Below are 20,335 nucleotides of genomic sequence, written 5' to 3'. Positions count from 1 at the left end.
TTGCCTAACTCAAAGTAACAAAAAATCTCTTCTATGTTTTCTTATAGAAGATTTATAGGTTTGTGTTTTACATTTAGAACTAAGATCCATTTTGAGTTAATTTTAAGATGCAAAGTGTAGGTTAAAATGTATTCATTCATTAATTCATTTAGTGTACGGATGACAATAGTTCTAGCATCATTTATTGAAAAGACTATCCTTCATACAATTACATTAGCACCTTAAAAAATAATTAGTTGACTCTACACATTTGATCCTGTTTCAGAATGCTGTTTTGCTTCACTGATGTATATGTCTGGCTTTTTACCACCACTGCAGTGTCCTGATTACTGTGCTTGATAGTATGTTTTGAAATCAGAGAATGTGAGTTCTCCAGCATTATTCTTTTTCAAAATTGTTGACTATTTCAGTTCTTTGCCTTTTCTTATTATTTTAGAATGTCTGTCAATTTCTTTGATTTTTTAAATTGACAGATGAAATTATAAGCATTTGTCATGTACATGATGTTTTGAAATGCATAAATATTGTGGAGTGGTTAAACTTGCTAATTAACAAATGTATTACCTCGCATAGTTATCATTTGTGTGGTGAGAACATTTAACATCCACTCTACATTTTTCAAGAATATATCATCATTAACTATCATCATTGTGCTGTATAACCTCTCCCGTACTTTTTCCTCTTTTTTAATTGTAATTAGGTATACTTTTGTCAGAGGTGTTTGAACCAGAGCAACTCCATCTTGAATAGGGGCTGGGTAAAACAAGGCTGAGACCTACTGGGCCGCATTCCCAGAAGGTTAGGGATTGTAAGTCGCAGGATGAGAGAGGAGGTCAGCGCAAGGTACAGGTCATAAAGACCTTGCCTATAGAACAGGTTGTGGTAAAGAAGCCGGCTAAAACCCACCAAAACCAAGACAGTGACTAGAGTGACCTCTGGTTGTCCTCACTGCTCATTATATGCAAATCATAATACATTAGCATGCTAACAGACATGCCCACTAGTGCCATCACAGTATACAAATGCCATGGTAATGTCTGGAAGTTACCCTGTATGGTCTAAAAGTGGGAGGGATCCTAAGTTCTGGGAAGTGCTGACCCCTTTCCCGGAAAACTCATGAATAATCCACCCTTGGTTTAGCATATAATCAAGAAATAATTACAAAAATACCAACCAGTTGCCCTGGGGCTGCTGGACCTATGGAGTAGCCATTCTTTATTCCTTTACTTTCTTAATAAACTTGCTTTCACTTTATGGACTTGCCCCACAGTCTTTCTTGTGCAAGGTCCAAGAATGCTCTCTTGGGGTCTGGATCGGGACCCCTTTCTGGTAACGCTTTGGCTAACATCTCCCCGAGCTGGCTCCACTCTAACCACTGCAGCCTGTAGTAAACACTGTTCTACTTTCTACTTCTAAGATACCAGCTTTTTTAGATTCCACCTATGAGTGAGAGCATGTGGTATTTTTGTCTTTTTGTGCTCGACTTATTTTACTTCACATAATGTCCTCCAGATTCTTCTGCGGTTTTGTAAATGACAGGATTTCCTTATTTTTTTTACAGCTGAATAGTATTCCATGATGTATGTCTATCATATTTTCTTTATCCATTCATCTGCTGATAGACACATAGGATGATTACACATCTTGGCTATTGTGAATAGTGCAGCAATGAATATGGTAGTTCAGATACCTCTCTGACATACCGATTTCATTTTCTTTGGCTATGTACCCAATAACGGCATTGCTGGATGATATGGTAATTTTATTTCTGATTTTTTGAGGAAACTCCATACCGTTTTCCTTAATGGCTATACAAATTTGCAGACTTATCATAGTGAAAGCGTTCCCCTTCCTTCACATTCTCATCTGGTCTTATGTCTGGTCTTTTTGATAATAGCCATACTAATAGCAGTGAGGTGAGATCTCATTGTGGTTTTGATTTGCATTTCCCTGATGATTACTAATGTGAAGCATTGTTTCAGATACTTCTTGGCCATTTGCCAATAGACATTTGAGAAATGTCTATTCAGATTTTTTGCCCATTTTTATTGCTTTTTAAATTGTTATTAAGTTGCTTGAGTTCCTTAAATACTTTGACTATTAACCCTTTATCAGATGTAGAGTTTGCAAATATTTTCTCCCATTCAGTAGATCGTCTCTTCATTATGTTGAATGAAGTTTTTTCCTGCTCCCTAAATTATTTCTTCCCTTTTCCTTTTCTATTTGGGCATCTTGCTCTGCCTCCTCTTCCTTTTTCCTTTTCTAATTGATGTGTTTTGATCTCTTTCATATTGGAAGTTTTCTACATAATTCTGGTGATCCTTTGTTTTTTATTATAATATAAATTTAAAGTACTACAATCTGAGTTGGCATTCTTCCTGTAAGGCATGGATTGGCAGATCCTTCAGAATCATATGTATGCTTACCCATTTGCTTGAGAAACTTGCAAATGTCATGCTTTTGAGGACTTTTTCTGGAATCATTCAATTTCTTTTGAGAAAATGTCTCCAGTATCCTGTACAGGGCCTATCTGCCTAGCTGTCAGCATTCTTATAGCTGATGTCATTATAGCCCTGGGGTCCCTGTTCCATATGTAGACTTTGTCCTACTCTCCCTCTATTGGTTGGGCAGAGTCTGGGTCTTTCCATTCCTTTTGTTGGTGAAATGGGGTGAAGTCGAGCAGACAGGTAAATGAACTTAAGCATTTTATCATGGATAGAAACAGAACCCTGGGAAAGCATTAGAGGTGGATGAGAATAAATACCTTTTCCTGAGGGCTCAGAAGAGGTTGCAAAGAATAATCACCACAACATCTGAGTTTTGAAGTAACCTCCAGGCAAACTGATTAATGAGTGGGAGGCAGAGATGGACAGATAAAAGCACTTCCATGAAGAGGTATCTGTGTAAAATCAAGAAAGCTTGGAAAAGTATGGTCCATTTCTGAAGCAGCAAGGGCTTCAATGCCATAATGTTTACAATTAATAAATGGATTAGAATAGGGAACTAGCACTTTATCTAGTTTAAAGAGAAACAATTAATTTGTTTTTTTTTAAAGGATCTAAAGCTTTTGCATTTTTAATTCTAAATTTGAATATTACTTTATTTGCTTAGTTCAATCTGCACTAGTTAATGTATTTCAATTCTATCACTTGCTACTTGTATCTAACAACACATCATTTAACATCTTTGGTTCTCAATGGTCTCATCTGTAAAATGGAGCTGCCTGTATCAGTCAGGGTTTTTAGTTGTGTGCAAAATAAAGCAACATGCTAATCTAAATTGAAAAAGATTTTATGAAACAGTATTGGATCTCTCCTAGGAAATAGAAAACTAAGTTTGAATGTTATGCAATCCTGACAACATCCAAAATCATACTGCAGAACTAGTACCATCATTACTGCCACCAGCTGGGCATAGACACTGGATCCTGCGCCACTGACACTCTGCTAGTGTTCTTGGATGCAGTCACTAGACACACTGCACCATTGCCTTTGAAAACCAGATGTGGCTGTGGTGCTGCCGTCTCCCTCACAAGAATGTGTTTTGTCTAGAGCTGTGGGTCTGACTGGCAGAACCTAGAGCATGTGTTCGTGCCCTACGTATAATGGAATATTGAACAGTAAGCAATGCACTGTTCAAGAAGAAGTTGTCTTCTCCAGGAAAAAGTAGGCTCTGACTCCTAAAGAGGGAAGTGGGTTTCCAACCACAGAAAACAGGGGCAAAAATTGAATCATCAACAAGAATGACCAATGCCCACAGAGTTTAGGCTACCAAAAGGTTTTTAGAAGATACATGACATTATAATACAGAAAACTTTGAAAATGCCAGATATTATTACCATTATTGTCATCCTTAGTGCATCCTCATCAAGGAAGGTTCTTGAATAAATTCTGTATTAGTTATTTATTACTGTGTAACAAATTACCCTCAAAACTTAGTGGGGAATATGTAATAATAAAAAGGACTTTATTATTGCAGAGTATCTAGGTGACAGGGATTCGGGAGTGGTTGAGATGTGTGGTTCTGGTACAGTGTTTCTCATAAAGTTGCAGTCAAGATACCAGCTGGGACTGTCAGCCTGACTGAACCAGAGGATTTGTCCACAAGCTGGCACAGTCACAGGAGGAGACCTTGGTTTCTTGATGGATATTGGAAATAGACCTCTGTTCCTGGGCCTTTCCATAGAGTTGCTGGAGTGGCTTCCCCCAGAGAGAATGACCCAAGCAGCAGAAAGAACAAGGTGGAAGTTACATTGTCATTTTACAATCTACATTTCACAGTTGTTCTCCATTATATCTACAGTGTTCTTCTTGTTGGAAGGTAGTCACTAAGTATTGCCCACAGAGAGAATTAAGGCTTCTCCAGGAGGAGGAGTTTCAAATCATTTCTGGACATATACTAAGCCAACACGAGTTATTTTTATAATTTCACAGATTGACCAAACTAATTTCCCTAGGCATGATTTCTAGTCATTTTTGTATTACAATATGTCAGAGGATCTTTCTGATTGGAAATTACCACATCTTCTCCAAAAATATTTATTGTATCTGGCAAAAATCTTTTAGTGCTTAAAAGGAAGTCGGGTTCATACTGCATAGCATCTTAGCAGCAAAGAAACACATTTCAACTATAAATGAAATATTTGTCCTTTTGTTCAAGCATCTGAATCCTGCAGTATAGAGACTAACAGATTATAAAGCAAGATGTCATTGTCTGGCTAGCCCTACTGATGTGATGGGAGGAAAGGTAGGAGACAGTTTTTGTAAATCAAGGCACTTTTCTGGGAACCACAAAGTATTCTAGGCACACAAACTTGAGTGTCTTCAGAGGCCAAGCATGTAGTATAGATGGGTGCAGACTACAGGGAGTGGCGAGGCCTACAACATTCAAATGTCAGTTAAGAATAACAGCACCAGTCTGGGCGTGGTGGCTCACACCTGTAATCCCAGCACTTTGGGAGGCCGAGGTGGGCAGGTTACGAGGTCAGGAGATCGAGACCATCCTGCCTAACACGGTGAAACCCTGTCTCTACCGAAAATACAAAAAATTAGCCAGGCGTGGTGGTGGGCGCCTGTAGTCTCAGCTATTCTGGAGGCTGAGGCAGGAGAATGGCATGAACCCGGGAGGCGGAGCTTGCAATGAGCCGAGATTGTGCCACTGCACTCCAGCCTGGGCGACAGAGCGAGACTCCGTCTCGAAAAACAAAACAAAACAAAACAAAACAAAAAGAATAACAGCACCAATACCAGGCCAACCAAACAAGTCGCCTTCCAGTGTCCAGTTTGGCTTTCAGCTGCCAGTTTGCTCTTCCTGCTGATGTGTAAGCTCTAACTTGCTTTCCTTTGGGAGAAATAAAGATGCAAGGAACGAGCAAGTTAAGGGAATCCTTGTGGTTCCTTTCTTTTTGTTCTTCCTTCTGTCCTAAACTAAGGATTAACTGCACGTCCCCTTCCATCACCTAGAGAGAGAGACAGAGGGCAGGCTCTCTTCATCCTCTCCCAACTGTTACACTGAACACAGTCTTGCTGTCCAAGGCAGTTGGTCTCATATGCATCTCCTCTAGGGGCATGTATTAGGGGCGCTGTGTTTCTTTAAATAGGATGTCATTCCGAGTTTACTATTAGACCAGTTTTGATCATGCTGTGTTGAGGCTATCTGTGCCTCGACAGTATAGAAATTCACACACTGGAAACAAGGCCAAATAGGCACAATACTTCCCAAAAATTCTTTGTAGTTTAGGCGATAACATCAATGTCTGGGTTTGAGATATTAGTGTACTATTCATTTTTCTTTATTCAAAGGAGAAAAGGCCTTTTCAGAAACATTGCTTTAGAACCTCCAATTTTACTTAACCCCATCTTGAATGGCAATTCCAGAAGAGTTTTTAATGACCACTTCTCAGGCCAAGGATTAAGACCAAGGAAAAATCAGGAGGTTTTACGGCACTTACAAACTATGTTGGTTCCTTGCATTCCAAAATGCAGTTCGTTCAACAGTGTGATAAGATACAATTTTTCCTTCATTTAGTCTTCTATTCACTATGTACAAAATAATTACTGAGCAAGGAAGTAAGATGGTGAACAAACAGACATAGCCCCTCATGGAGTTAATAGTCAATTTAGTACATCAAATCTGAAAATACTGAGAATATGTATATTTAATCCCCAGTTAAATATTTCCTTGGTGGAGAAATTGGCTCTCACACACTGATGGAAGCATTTACTCCAACTATTAAAAATCAACTTGGAAAGATGGATGGAGAGGCATAAAAAATAGGGATACATTTTGATTTAATATTCCGCTTCTGGATATCTGTGCTAACAAAATACTCCACACAGCATATTTTAGTTAAAATTTGGAAACAAATGCCCAGCAATTGGGAAGCAGGCATATTACAAAGCATCTATTTGACGGTCTATTATGCGGCTACTAAAAAGGATGATTATGAAGACAGTGGAGCAACAAGGTAAACTTCTTATAATGTAATGTTTAAGGAAAAGGATATAAATTGTATCTGTATAACATTACAAATACATAAACAAGTACTTTTTCAAAGAGGCAAGAAAGAAATACACTGAAAAAAGGATACTAAAGGTTGTTTTAGATTGCTATAGTTTGGGATAAATATTTTTCTCTTCCTCTTCTATATATTTATTTTAATGTATATTTAATCTTGGAAAACAAATTATACTAAAAGTCCAATCCTTTGTTTTTTTAAAAAAATTATGATTTATTTCACTTTGGAAAATGGAATGCTTCATACATTTGAATGTCATCCTTGTGCAAGGCAGAGGCTGGTCTTCTCTGTATCATTCCATTTTTACTGTATGTGCTGTCGAAGCAAGCACAAAGTGAGCTCTTCTTAAAGAAGTGGGGAAATTATGAAATTTCATCTGAATGGGTGAGGTATCAAATTGCATATCATGTTGTTTTTACTTTAGAACTTATGGAGGTTTTTCAGTTATAATATCATATACTATATGAATAAGAAAACAAGAAATGGAGGGAGGAAGGGACAAACTATTGCTATAACCAATATCCACTGTGTCAGGACCCAAGAAATACATATAGGTTGGTACACAATCAAAGGTATTATTTGTGTGCTGGAACTTTCAGAAATGAAGCCTTAGAGACCTCTATTTTATCCCAAAAGGCAGGCACTGGAACAGCCCTGAGTCCAGTCAAAGAAGTAGCAATGAATAAGATGGTATAACAAATGAGGTGGGCGTGTCATTCTGTCAGTTGCTTCCTCCTGACTAACCAAGAGCACACCATAATTGTGCTTCTGAACTCATTAATTTTGGCAAAAGGTATCTTGGTCTACCTAATTCAGCTTCTCCATTTAACAGTGAGGAATCCGAGGCAGGTTCACATTATGATTTTAATGGGCATTTTTGCTTTGGGGAGGCCTCTTCATTTATAAACAATATTAAAAATTATATCTTACAATATCGAATTAAAAATACAGACTTGGGTGAGCAAGGACTTCTATTCTAAAGCAGTATTGCAATGGAGAGAAAGTGACTTTCAATAGGAGGAGGAGGACTATCACAATTGGAAGAAAACTTTAATCCTGAGATATGCAAACCTCTCAAAGGTTAGGCAGAAAAGGTCTTTTCTTTTCTAGGAAGGAATAAACAATGCTGGAAATAACAGGATGTTGAAAAGTGGGATGAGTTAGGGTGAATGATCTTACGGTAGAAAAGAGAAAATTCTACCCTATGATCACCCTATTTTCAGGAAGGGCTCTTAAGGATGGGTTGTATGATGGCTCAGGCAAAGGGCAGGTCAAAGCTCAGGGGCCAGGGGACAGAGAGAATTCTAACTAATCTTGGGTCAAGTCAAGGTAGCAGATATTTTGTCCACATTGGTCAGTGGTTGAAGCAGTTCAGCTAATCATTAATGATGCATAAGAATGAAACAGTGGAGCGTCTATGTTCAGCTTTGTCATAAAAAAAAAAACAAGGTTGGCATCAGCAAGTCTTATCGAAGTCACATGGGGAGGATCTTTCCTTGTATAAGCTGTTTTCTAGAACACTAACGGGTGGGAGGGTTCCTTTAACCCTCCATGTTTTCCAGGATCATAGGACTTGGGTAAAGTTCAACATGTTCAGTGACTACATTGGTACAAAGACCAATACATTAAAATTATATATTACAAGACTTTCTTTGACTTAAAAAATGTTCTTTTGTTCTTTTCTCTCTGCCCTCATTGTGTGGGTCCCCAAATTATCATGGATCCTGGGCACTGTCCCTAATGGATAAACCAGCCCTGATCTGAGACACAGCGAGATCAAGGGTCTCTAAGACCACTCAGATAACTACGGCAGAGCTCAGACAAGAGCAACTAGGTCTAGACCTCTTTCTACACTTGCAACTATGAAGACTACGGAGAAGGCTCTGCTCAAGAGGTAGGATGAAGGTTTGGGGATGAGGTGATATGTGGGGATATTAACTTTGATGTAAGAACCTGCAGACTTAGAAGGAAAGGATTGGTGAGGGAAATTCATTAAAGAGTTGATGGCTGGGAGTGCCTTAACCATTGACTGTCACAGGCACATCATTCAGCAACATTTATTCTGTATCTCCTGTGTGCTTGGTGCTCCTGCCTTTACAGAGCTTACAGTCAAGCAGGGGAGGCCAATGCACAAGCAATGGTAGTCAGTCGTGACAAGTGTAATGACAGAGGAAGCAAGGTCATTAGGAGTGAGTAACAAGCACACCTAACCTGCAGGAGGGAAGTGAGAATCCAGAAAAGAAATGAACCAGTCCCAGAGGATGCAGAAGGCGAGAGGAGTGCTCTAGTAGGAAACATTGCATGCAGGAAGACCCAGGATATGTGAAGTTTAAGAGATGGAAAACCAGTGATCTTCCTTGGGCCTGGCCAAATGTCCTTAATATTTTGGAAACCAGGTATCAGTGAATAAAAGGAGGAGTTAAAATCTCTCCCAACCTGCTTCTAGGAGTCTTAGAATCCAAGACTAAGGAGTCAATAGGATTTGGAGGGTAAAGTCATGTAACTGAGAAACCTTAAAAAAAAAAAAAAAGCAGTGTCTCCCCACCCCACATTTTACTAAACCACCCAGTCATTCAGTTCAGGTACTTAGTCTATCCACAGCAGGCTAGGATGCTGGTTTCATTGTTGAATTTTTCACCCACTGTTGATACTTGTAATGTCTTTTCCCTATTCAGAGGCTGCATTTTTTGTTTTGTGGGTTTTTTGCTTTTGGTTGTTTGTTTTTGATAGAGTCTTGCTCTGTGTCTCAGGCTGGAGTGCAGTGGTACAATCAGGGCTAGCTGCAGCCTTGAATTCGCAGACTCAAGTGACCCTCCTGCCTCAGCCTCCAGAGGAACCGGTACTACAGGTGCGCAGCCACCAAGCCTGGCTAATTTTTGTATTTTTTGTGGAGATGGGGGTCTCCTCCTATTGTCCGGGCTGGTCTCAAACTTTTGGGAGCAAGTAATCCATTCACCTCAGCCTCCTAAAGCGCTGGGATTACAGGCATGAGCCACCATGCCCATGCAGTCTTGAGGAAAACGTCCTTCCATCTCTTATCAAAAGATCTTGGGTATACTGATTTCTTTTGTGTATATACCCAGCAGTGGAATTGCTGGATCATATGGTAGTTTTATTTTCATTTTTTTGAGGAACCTTCAAACTACTCTCCATAGTGGTTGTACTAATTTATATTGCCACCAACAGTGTATGAGGGTTCCCTTCCCTCCACATCCTTGCCAGCATTTGTTATTGCCTGTCTTGGATATGAGCCATTTGAATTTGGGTAAGATGATATCCCATCGTAGTTATGATTTGCATTTCTCGGATGATCAATGATGTTGAGCACCTTTTCATATGCCTGTTTGTCATTTGTACGTCTTCTTTTGAAAAATATCTTTTTGGGTCTTTTGTCTATTTTTATATTTATTTATTTATTTAGAGATGGAGTTTCACTCTGTCACCCAGGTTGGAGTGCAGTGGTGTGATCTCAGCTCACTGCAGCCTCCACTTCCCGGGTTCAAGCGATTCTCCTGCCTTAGTCTCTGGAGTAGCATCGACTACAGGCACACACCACCATGCTCAGCTAATTTTTGTACTTTTAGTAGAGACAGGGTTTCACCATATTGGCCAGGCTGGTCTCGAACTCCAGGCTGGTCTTGACCTCAAGTGATTTGCCCACCTCGCCCTCCCAAAGTGCTGGAATTACAAACGTGAGCCATTGTGCCCGGCCTTTTGCCCATTTTTAAACTGAGTTATTATATTTTTTCCTATTGAGTTGTTTAAGCTCCTTAGTACATCCACTATGGAGAACAGTTTGGAGCTTTCTCAAAAAACTAAAACTAGAACTACCACATAATCCAGCAATACCGTTGCTAGGTATATATCCAAAAGAAAGAAAATCAGTGTATCAAAGAAATATCTGCACTCCCATGTTTATCGCAGCACTGTTCACAATAGCCGAGATTTTGAATCAACCTAAGTTGTCCATCAACCAATAAACGGATAAGGAAAATGTGGTACATATACAGCGTGGAGTACTATTCAGCCATAAAAAATGAGATCCTGTCATTCACAACAACATGGATGAAACTGGAGATCATTATGTTAAGTGAAATAAGTCAGGCACAGAAAGGCAAACTTCACATGTTCCCACTTATCTGTGGGAGCTAAAAATTAAAACAATTGAACTCATGGAAGATAGAGAGGAGGAGGATGGTTACCAAAGGCTGTGAAGGGTAGTCAGGGGTGGGGGAGTGGGAGGAGGTGGGAATGGTAAATGGGTAGAAAAAAATAGAAAAAAGGAGTAAGACCTACTATTTGGTGGCACAACAGGGTGAATGTAGTCAATAATAACTGTACAGTTAAAAAATAACTAAAAGTACAATTGGATTGTTTGTAACACAAAGGATAAATGCTGAGGTGATGGAAACCTCATTTAACCTGATGTAATTATTACACACTGTTTGTCTGTATCAAAATATGGCATATACCCCATAAATATATACACCTACTGTGTATCCCCAAAAACAAACAAAAAGCAAAACAAAACAAACAAAAAAGGTTGAGGCCTCGTCTCTGCTAATGCCTGGGGTCAACAGTTCACGTCATCTGGGCTCTTTTGATCTAATCCCCGCTAACTCTCTCCAGCCCTGAGAGGACAGGCAACCGCAGGCTGCTGGCCGGCCTTTCCCAGCCGCCACCGCAGGTGAGAGAAGGAGGGAGGGAGGCGGCGGGTCAGGGCAGCAGGAGGGGAGAGCGGGTGCGCCCGGCCCTCGGGCGGCTAGGGCCAGAGCTAGCCGGGTTCGCGCGCTGCGGGGGCAGGACCGGGGCGGGGCCGGCCGGGGCTGACCGGGGCGGGGGCGGGGCCGGGACCGGTGATCCCAGGGGCGAGACCCGCCAGCTGCCGGTCCGCAGCCCAGGCCTCCGCTGCTCCGCCGCCCCTCGGCTCAGGTAAGGCAGGCACCCCCAGAGCTCAGGTCGGGCTGCCGGGTCCCAGGCTGGGGGTCTTCGTTTGCCCCTGGCTGGTGCAGCGGCGCGCCTTCCCGCCCTCCGAGCCCGGCGCAGGAGGGGACGGCCCGCGCTTGGATACAGCTGGGTGGAGAAAAAGGGTGGGCGTGCGCAGCGCTGTCTCTAACCCCTTCCTTTTGCTCAAAGTTCTTGCACTTGGAAATTGGAAAAGTCCCTCTTCAAACTCTTTTCCAGATGTGGCATCAGGAGTGAACCAAGCCGCTCATCTCGCAGTATCCCTACCTGTGCTCCTGGGAGGAGTCTACCCCAGATAACGTTTAGGGACCTGCCTTTCACTGTTAGGATGATTTCTTGGAACTCGGGAATCGATTGAATTAATTTTATTTATTTATTTATTTTGTAAAACTTTAATTTTAGGTCGAATTAATTTTAAAGCTGAGTTCAGGGGCAGGGAAAACGACCGGGTGGGCCTAAGCCTGCTGGGGTGTGACTGCTTGGGGCTGTGGGGACGGAGGCTGGCAAAACTTTCCTTGCTCTGCCACTTGGGCAGAGTCCGCAGTAAAGACTGCGGGGACAAGACTTTCGCCACTTGTAAGGTTGGATGAGAGGCGGGAAGATAAAGGGGGGACTGTCTGTGCTGACAGAATCTGGAAAACGTGATGCACTGGGAATACTTCCTTTGGGAACAAGTGCTTCCTTATACCATCTTCCTCACTTATTAAAGCATTTTTGTATCCATTTCAATACAGTTAACGATGTTCTGTTAAACAAAACGTAGGTGTATGGTACATCTGTCTTTGCGCCTCCCCCCACCGCCCCCCCCCCCGGTTTTGTGCTAAGTGAGTTCAAGGTCAACGATTGGAGACTAGGTCACCTGTTGGGGATCTTTTTACCTGAAGTGTTTTCCTCCAGCCCTTCCCATTGTCACCTGCCAAAGAGCCATTCTTTTCTTTCCTGTTTAGCTCTCACCACTTACAAACCAGTGAAAAGGAAAGCGACCACTTCTGTCATGCAAGTACTTGTGGTTAAGTTGGTCTTGTGCAGCTTTTTTGTAAACATCACTTGTTCCTTTGTATTTTTTTTTTATTCCTTCAATATTAAAATGTGCCAATAGAGTCTTCTGTAAAGAATGCAAAAGACTGTAGGAGAAAGGGGAACTGCCATTGAAGGTGTCTAGTAAAGTGATTATTTTTGTAACCAAAAAAATTAATATTCTATATTGCGTTCCAATGCTTTCACTTCTTTTGGAAAAGATATTTTAAAATTATAAGTATTTTGTCAAGAAAATATTAACTAGGCTGGGCGCTGTGGCTCATGCCTGTAATTCAAACACTGTGGGAGGCCACGGAGGGTGGATCGCTTGAGCTCAGGAGTTCCAGACCAGCCTTTACAGCATAGCGAAACTTCATCTCTACAAAAATCAGCTGGGTGTGGTGCTGTGCATCCGTCTACTACATAATCCCAGCTACTAGGGAGCCTGGGGGAGTAGGATGGCTTGAGCCTGAGAGGTCGAGGTTGCAGTGAGCGATGATTGCGTGCTTCACTGCAGTCCAGCCTGGGTGAGGGAGAAAGACCGTGTGGAGAGAGGGAGAAGGGGGAAGGGGAGTGGGGAGGGGAAGGAGGGGAAGGGAGGGGAGGGGCTCTTAAGTTTCTCCCTGTGTGTAAAATCTTCCATTAACTGTCTCTACCCAATGAACTGAATGCTTTAGAAATCTGATGTTCTAGTTTACACATGCCTCCTGGAATAGAAGAGTGCATTTGACTTGTGAAATAACTTAAAGGAACCTTGAAAGTAATGGTATCAGTAATATTTTAAGATTTCAAGTTTGTTGCATTCAGATACCTTTGTAGTTTGACAATTCATGTACTCGAAATTGCTGTTATTTAATAATAATAATGTGAGTAATAATGTTGCTCACAATAGGGGGCGTCCTTTATGAATAATTCTTTTAATTTTTGTTGTTGTTGTTGTTGAGATGGAGTCGCACTCTGTCTCCCAAGTAGGAATGCAGTGGTGCTGTCTCAGCTCACTGCAACCTCCGGCCCCCGGACTCAAGCGATTCTCCTGCCTCAGCCTCTCCAGTAGCTGGAGTTCCAGGTGCCCGCCACCATGCCTGGCTAATTTTTGTATTTTTAGTAGAGATGGTGTTTTACCATGTTGACCAGGCTGGTCTCGAACTCCTGATCTCAAGTGATCCACCTGCCTCGGCCTCCCAAAGTGTTAGGATTACAGGCATCAGCCACCGTGCCCGGCCCTTTAGGAATAATTCTATCAGTATATCATAAAAGGCACCTTTCTGGAGGCCTTTTCTGTATGTATGGTTATTTTTTCCCAGTTGTTAAGCTTTGTAGATTCCGTTCTTCTGTAGGCTGAATTGGAAGCAGACAGCTGTGGTGGAGACCTGGACTAAAAGTAGCTATCTGTGCACTGAGGTCTAGCCCCAGGTCAGCTTTGAAGTCCTTGCAAGTCCTCCTCCTAATTAACTTTGGGAACCCAGGAGTTTCTTAATTTACATGTGTCATGTTTATCTTCAAAATGAGAGAGTTATCTTTAGTCTAAAAAGACATTTGGGCCCCTTTGAACTTTCCTAAAAAATGCAAATTTTCATTTACAGAGCTAGATATCATTGCTCTAGGGGAACACTGATTCTAGAATTTGCTCTCATTTCCAGAGGGTATCCTCACATGCTGACCACCACCTTTGCCCCACCTAACCAGTATAGTGCAGTGATTAAGAATGTGAGTTTTTCCATAGACTGATGGATCTGTTTGTTTCCTAGCTCTGACCTTAGGCAAGTTACTTATGTTTTCCAAGACTCATTTTCTTCATGTTTAGAATAGTGATAATAATGCATGTTGATATTATGAGGACCGCATGAAGCAATGCCTGTAATGTAAGCAGCACAGTATCTACAACTTAACATATAGTCAGTAAATGGTAGCAACTGTTTGCTTTGACACTGACTTTTCCTTTCTTTTTTTTTTTTAACAAATTTGAAATTTAACTGGGAGAAGTGTAAAGCCCTACACAATAAGTGTTTAAAACAATAAGCAAGTACAGGATGAGGGAGATGTAATTTACTGAACCAATCAACTTTTTGGTTAATTGACATTTGGTTGCTTGTGAGTGGGCAGTGAGTTGTGAAGGCCCATGTATTAGTCGTTTCTCATACTGCTCTAAGACTGGGTAATTTACAAAGAAAAGAGGTTTAACTGACTCACATTTCCACATGGCTGGGGACCCCTCAGGAACCTTACAATCATGGCAGAAAGCACCTCTTTAAAGGGGGGCAGGAGACAGAATGAGTGCCGAGCAAAGGGGGAAGCCCCTCCCTTATGAAACCATCAGATCTGGCGAGAAGTTACTATCACGAGAACAGCATGGAGGAAACCATCCCATGATTCAATTACCTCCCACTGGGTCCCTCCCACCCCTTGTGGGGATTATGGGAACTACAGTTCAAGATGCGATTTGGGTGGGGATGAAGCCAAACCATATTAGTCCTGAAAGCTCATATGATTTTAGATCGCTTTAGTATAAATGAGAATGCATATCTATAGCCAAGGATATTTTTTTTCCATCTGTCTTTTGCTCTTTGTGTATACTTCAGAGTTCCTCTCAAGATGAACATTTACAAACTGACTTGTCTGGGACAAGAAGGAGGAGCAAAGAGAGGCGGCTATTGAAGCCATACCATATTCATGCATAACGAATACGTTAAGTCTCTGGCTCCCCTTTCCACATTTTTTATGTATTGTTATATGTAAAGCTCGCTGCCAGCAGAGTGCAAAAGAGAAGAAGGGACCCCCCCCCCCACCCTGGCCTCCTGCCCTCTAAGCATACATTCATGGAATAGTTCAGGTAACAGGAATAAGTAGAGCAGAGTAATAAGTGCCCTGATAAAAGTAGCAAAGGGGAGGCTGGGAGTTGAGGAGTGCTAAACATCCACCAGGGCAAGCTTAAAGCCGTGAAAATTTAGTTCTAGTTTTGAAATTTCCAGTTTTGTGGACGTTTGCCAGGTGTAAGTACTGAGTAAAAGCACTTCAGGTCAAGGCAGAAGTTTGTGTGAAGGTATGCTGGGGAGAGAGAACATGACAACTGCAAATCATGGCAAACTGTCCCCTTGTGTCCCATCTTTTACTGACTATGGGACCTTAGCAAATTGACCTCTGAGCTATAGTTTTCTCATGTGTAAAATGGGGATCTTACTATTATTTTACATTATTAGGTAGTGATTTAATCTTCAAGCCTAGCCTATAAGAGTATCTAGCTCACAACACAGTTGGAAGACTTAGTTGTATATAAAACACTAATCTACCTGGTGCAACCAAAGTTGTGCCTTCCATCCCTCTCATTCTCTTGTTTAGAGACAGGGAAACACTACTCTAAATCTAGATGGGATTTAAGCCTTTCATGCATATTACAAAAGCAGGCCAAGAAACGTTTTAACTGTTCTGGTTGTTTAGAATGAAATATGAGATTATATGCTTCCACCACCACTAACCTTCTTTTCCAACCACCGTAAACTTTCTTTTTACTAAGGCTATGTTGTTAGCCTATGTTTTGGGGCCAGGCTCTGTGAAAGGAGTTCCTCCGTCTTTGAGTTGTTCTCTTGCTGGATAAGTCCACATTCTTACATTTACATGGTAAGATCTGTGGCCATTTTTTTGGGCCGTGTTTCCTGCTCCAGTCATTGCTTCAGTTTGAGCTATTGAACTGACTCTAAGAAAACATTTTGGTGTGGAGGGTATAGTAAAAACTGATTCATTAGTTTGGAGCCCTAACATGCAAACTGAACATTTTGGAAGGAATTGGTTATAGAATTTTACACTTTTGTGATTTTCCTTTAGTATTGTTAGCTTTTAAAATCCATCTATATTTGGAAGAACTTGCCTTGAAATTCCAACTTGATCATGCATGAGTTTTTCCTCTTGCAAAGATTGTGCCAATTTGCTGAACAATTAAATACTTAGAGTTTTCTCCTTTAGGTCATTTTCTCTACATGGATTTCAAAGAGAAGACCTTATGCAGTTTTTTTGCAATGCCCTCAAAAATGGAAAAATTCTACATTCCATGTAGGCAGTAGTAGACAGTAAGAGAATTTAATTACTTTAGGCTTTGGTCATTTGAGGTTAGGGTGCCTGGGTAGGCCTGTTGGCTATGGAAGGCCCAGATCAGGCCAGGGATTGGTTCTTCCTAGATCATGAAGACCTATCATGAGTAAGAGCTTTCTGTGGGAATTGTTCTTTTTGGTCATTCATTCATTCAGTATATTTTGCTTCAATTCATTAATTAATTTGAATATTTCATTGATCGTGTTATACATGCGGATGGGGATGCCGAGATAGATTCAAGTCTCCGAGATAGATTCAAGTTCCTTAGACTCTAATTTGAGTAAGAATTACTTTGGATAACTAGTTTAAATTTAAATTCTTGCACTTTATCCCTTAAAAGCTCGGATTCATTTCATCCAGTGCGGGGCCTAGGAATCTGCATTTTAATAAGCCTCACAGGTGATTCTGATGCTGCTGGGAGCTTTCTTCTTTTTTTAACCAATTTTTTTCCCAGCATCAGTGTACACATTTACACAGACTTTTTGGAGAACAGTGTAATCTCTCTGTCTAGGGCTTGTTATATCTGGTCAAATATCTAGACAAATCTAAACTCTGGTTCACTCTCTGCTTTTAACCAAGTCATTGTACCTTTAGGTTGCTTTATTAATTTATAAAATAGGGACTTGAACTAGATGTCTGTAAATTTCCATGCTGTTCCTTAATTTGATGCTTTTCTTTGTTTTAAATATAAATCCAGCAAAAAGTATGCTTTGAACAGTCACAAATTAAAGCCATTCTTTGAATAAATGCACTGTTGAGTGATATCTACCCAAAGTCCTGTGAAATCCATATTCTTCTTAGGGTATCAGTACCCCTACTTTCTTTGTTACCACTTTCTTATGTTAAGAGGAGTCATGAATTTTAGAATGGGGAAGTGAGAAGGTGTGGTTGATAGAGACTACCTTTTCTATTAGAGACTGAGCTATGCCTCCCACTTTATTAGACAGCATATGTAAATTACCAGCTGAATATTTCAGTAATTGGACTTCCTTGGAGAAACTCTTCTTGATCTCCTCCCAGCAGGGTTAAGTGCAGCTTCTGCTGCACTCTCTACCTGCTTTGTGGGAACCAGGCCTACCCTTTCTCTCCCTGTAGTAATGGAGGCCCCATGATCTGTCAGCATCATGGGACAGGAAGGGGGGCCTTCATCTCATTCTCAAGAGGAGAACAGAGTCAAGAACACAGTAGGTCCTTCATAAATCTGTGTTAAATGAATTAACTGCCACTTCCCAAACCACTGTTAAGACAAAATTGCTTTATTTTCTGTAATGCATTGCATAGTTTTCTCCTCTTTCTTAAATGTGCAAAACCCTGTGCTAATTCTATATGCCCGTTTTTGAGACTCTATATGCCTGCTTTTGAGAAATACAATGCATTTAGCTGTAATTATTATTTAAAATTGAAAATAAAAAGAATTTGTAATAGCATCATCAATTTTCGGTTAAGGGAAATAACGAATGTGATCCCTACTAGCCCATTATGTCACATAGGCACACTGATAATTATTTCTCCTCTTCTTGAGGAACTGGAATATAAGCATTTAAAGTATCTTCTTTATATGCATTTTGATTTCCTATTGAACAAAAAAAATATAAACAGGAAGGACTTCATTCTTTTTTCCAGTGAGATCACAGAGATAAACCAAGTTAGAGCAACTCTCTTGAATAGCTAATAGCTGTCGCCTGGGGAAGGAGAAAATTATTTTCTGCCTTCCATGTTGATGTATATAGAACATGTGTTCTGAGTAGCTGCTATTTTCACTGCCTCTTTTTCCAGTCGAGGTGCAACATAAACTATTTTAATTAATATTGTGTCACCAAAAGGGGTTGAAATAGCCAATTGAATTCTGCCAAGATAGAGTCTTTTGATGAAAACATATCTTTATTGATTGTGGATGAAGAAAATCATTCTTAAAATGAAATCCAGAGAAAAATCATATCCCTCAGAGAAAATTTCTGAGTGGCAGGCTAAGATTAACATCATAAAATTGAATTTGTGCTGCAAGCCTTTGATGCAATCAGCAGCTGGGAGATGCTGTTGCCCTTGCTGTGCTCTCTCTGATTGGGGTGAATTATTGTGTGGAATGAAATAAGTGTTTCTTGTGTCCCTCCTCCAAGAAATACAAACAAGGTATTACCAGGTAGTTTCTTGTGAGTTAAAATGGGTTGGATCGATTCCAGGCCTCTCAGGCTCTTCTACAACTATGAACTATAGGTGTTGGATATTTATTTATGCCTTAGGGACAGAATTTCTTTATATCATTGGACAGTGACATCTTTGGTCAGTAGAAATCAAGCAGAGAAGAGGGATCCCCTTTGCCAGGGTTTCTTTTTTTTCTTAGAATAAGCAGAGGCCAGGATGTTTTAGAAAGTGCTGTAGTGCCACATATTGCCTGGTTTTTATTGGCCTGTAGGTTCAGGCAAGCCCTTTCCTGTGTCCCTCTGCTACCTCTTATGTCATAAACTGCATTGAAATCACCCCAATGTGGAAATCTCACATTGTGTATTATGAATCATTTTCCATGACACTAGTATTACAATGAGCTTTGTAGTGTTTTTGTATTAAGTTCTGATGCTTCGAAAACACTCTGGCCCATGCATATACTTCCACATATATAATGAATAGGTTTTATAGATTAAGACTCTTAGACTAAAGAGTGATTGTGGATGCCATGTCACTCTTAGACTAAAGAGTTATTTGGCATCCTAACCACCCTTGTGGGTGAATTTAAGTTGTGTTTGTTTTGTTTTGTTTCATTTTCTTTAAAGAAATAGGTGGACTGGCTTGTCTGTATGGAAGTGTAAACAGATGATGAAGTCATCATTATGAACTCTTATTTTCAAGGCCTTTAAGAAGTGGGATGGGCTTTGAGGTCATACAAATCTAGGGATGTAATCCTAGCCGGGGGATTTAGATTTACCAAGTCTTCTTTTCCTAATAACAGTAATGGTAGGTGTGTAGATTACTTGAGAAAATGCATGGGAAAGCCACCAGCACAAGGTCTACAACACAGTTGGCATTCAGTAAACACTTGTTGAATTGAGCATATAACCCTGTGCCTTAACACTGAGGAAAAGAAGCAAGGACAGTGAAGACAGAAGGTGGGATGTGTTTAGGAAGAAGGGAAGTAGGAAGAGCCAGGACTAGAGAAAATTTTGAATAGTAAAGTGGTGAGATAGGGACTATGAAACAGAGGTGGGGCTTGCCTTGGCTCATGACAGAAAATCCACAAAGATGTTCACAAGGGCTACAAAGGCTACGGTTCCTTCAGATTATGAGCCTCAAATTCTGTACTTCCTCTACCACTTTTTCCAGACCACCTTGGGATTCTGCATTCATAGCCTTGCTGATGAAAGTCTGTTTTGGCCTAGCTTCTGCTAGAATCCTTTAGTGCAGAAGATGAGTTTAAAGTCTTCCCTGGCAGGTGTTCCTGGCTGGTAGGACAGAGTCAGAAAACACCAGAATTGTGGGCATTAGGGAGGCTTCTCCAAATAGGCCTTGTCCATATAGGCCTATATTCCTGCCTATGGGAGTGCCTGCCATTTGCTTATTCTGGGAGGAAAAAAGGATTGTTATAATTACAGTGGACTGACTTCCAGTGTCAACTTGTGCTGAAACTGAAAGAAGGGAAGTAGATGTCAGGGCCAAGGAAGAAGATAACTAGTCCTTGGAAGAACACAGGATTTTTCCACGAGAAGCCAAAGTGTAAGGGATGACCCATTGACAGCCATGGGAGTGAAACTTGCTTTGCTG

General features: G+C 40.8%; 1 protein-coding gene and 1 non-coding gene across 6 annotated transcripts in view; one reads left to right on the top strand and one right to left on the bottom strand.

Annotated features, from left to right (window-relative positions):
• Positions 1–6,741: 6,741 nt before the first annotated feature.
• LOC123574768 (U6 spliceosomal RNA) lies at positions 6,742–6,848 on the bottom strand. The gene has a single exon (XR_006699968.1). It is a non-coding gene; the product is annotated as a U6 spliceosomal RNA (small nuclear RNA).
• Positions 6,849–11,404: 4,556 nt separating this feature from the next.
• WDR72 (WD repeat domain 72) overlaps positions 11,405–20,335 on the top strand; it is a 240,049-nt gene continuing 231,118 nt past the window's right edge. For all 5 annotated transcript variants that reach the window (XR_012416259.1, XM_073998488.1, XM_065547944.2 and 2 more), the window contains exon 1: positions 11,405–11,449. The gene's annotated coding sequence lies outside the window, so the exon portion shown is untranslated. The remainder of the gene's footprint in view (positions 11,450–20,335) is intronic.

The sequence above is a fragment of the Macaca fascicularis genome, chromosome 7, assembly GCF_037993035.2.
Source record: "Macaca fascicularis isolate 582-1 chromosome 7, T2T-MFA8v1.1".
NCBI classification, from domain to species: Eukaryota; Metazoa; Chordata; class Mammalia; order Primates; family Cercopithecidae; genus Macaca; species Macaca fascicularis.
The sequence above is the reverse complement of the archived record's forward strand: the minus strand, read 5'-3'. Positions and strand labels throughout refer to the sequence as shown.